The 1,555-nt window shown below is 34.2% G+C and overlaps 1 protein-coding gene across 1 annotated transcript in view; it reads left to right on the top strand.

Moving 5' to 3' along the window:
- Positions 1–1,555, top strand: part of LOC106871685 (N-acetylglucosaminyl-phosphatidylinositol de-N-acetylase) — an 8,558-nt gene that overhangs the window by 469 nt on the left and 6,534 nt on the right. The gene's annotated exons all lie outside the window — the stretch shown is intronic.

The raw sequence follows: 1,555 nt of genomic DNA, 5'->3' as shown, positions 1-1,555 counted from the left end.
CTTACATACACACACACATACATACATACAATCATTCTTACATACATACATACACACACATAACTACATAGTCTATGATAGTGTTTATGTAATAAATTTACCTTTATCTCGAATTCAATTTATTTCTTCTAGTTTTTCATCGCCGAACGTATTGTAGGAAATAACTGTGTTTTTTGCATCTTAAGTTTACAATTTGTGCAAATTTTGCCATATTTTTATTCTAATGTAAAAAAAAAAAAAAAACAATAATAAATAAATAAATAAATAAATAAAAACCAAGGAAACACGAAAACTCGAAATTTATTTTGTTGTCCTCTTCTCTAATTCTTACAATCAGGATCGTATTGTTTTGCGATGAGCTCATCAAACTTGTTTCGTTCATTTTTTAAATAAATAAAATAAGATTAACAATTAAAAACAGTATTAATGTTTAATAATTATATTTGTTATATAACACTTAATAATTTTCAAAACGTTAAAAATATTGAAATTTTCTTTTTACTTCAATTCATTTTTTTACATTTCTTTGATGCGGGTTTTCTTTCTCAGAAGATTTTTCAATCACCTTTAACCCCAAGTTAGGCTTAGTCGAGCAGCCTTATGATCAAAGGTTTGATCATGCCGTTCTTTATATATATGTGTGTGTGTGTGTTGATTTACCAGACGCGATGAACTACAAGACTCCATACAAATATAGAGGCGAATTTCTGTTGAAGCGCCTGCACACGGCTGTTGCTGAAAAATATTCAGGTAAATTTTCAGATTAACACCCGCACGAACTCCACTAGGGTGTTAGGGGTTTAGAGTTACGGTTACGACTAGGGAATTCCGTCCCTAACCGTAACCGTAACCCTAAAACCCTAACCCCCTAGTGAAGATCGTGCGGGTGTTAATCTGAAAAATTACCAATATTCAAGTATATTGTAATAATTAGAAAGAACTATCTTCTATAATGGTATGTGAATATAAACTCAGCACCTGAAAGTTGTGCGGTGCAGAAACTAATGTTTGTGATCTCCTATTAAAAGCCTGATATCCTCCACCCTCGAGTTATGTTATCCTTGTATTGATCTTTGGCACAGAGGGATTCCGCATGTATATCGAACCCTGGAATATATCCTACTGTAGGATAACATTTGGGAGCCAAATAACGACGTATGATCTCTTAAATACACTCTACGAGGTTTTCGCCTGAATTATACTAAAAGTATATGTGTGTGTGTATATATATGTATGTATATATGTAAAAATAAATATGTTCATAGACGCAGGCGTGGTTGTGTGGTAAGACATTTACTTCACAACAACATGGTTCCCGGTTCAATCTTCTGCTACAGCCTATGGCCGACCAAAGCTTTATGGGTGGACTTGGTAGACGGAAACTGAAAGAAACCCGTCGTTTGTGTCTGTGTTTGTTCCCCACCTCCGCTTGACAACTGATGCTGGTGTGTTTATGTTCCTGCAACTTAGCGGTTTGGCAAAAGTATCTGATAGAATAAGTACCAGGCTTTATAAAAATTTAATTCTTATTTTTTAATCTTATCCCCCCCCCCCC

The sequence above is a fragment of the Octopus bimaculoides genome, chromosome 25 (genome assembly GCF_001194135.2).
Source record: "Octopus bimaculoides isolate UCB-OBI-ISO-001 chromosome 25, ASM119413v2, whole genome shotgun sequence".
Lineage (NCBI taxonomy): Eukaryota > Metazoa > Mollusca > Cephalopoda > Octopoda > Octopodidae > Octopus > Octopus bimaculoides.
Note: the sequence above shows the minus strand (reverse complement) of the source record. Positions and strands in the feature narration are given on the sequence as shown.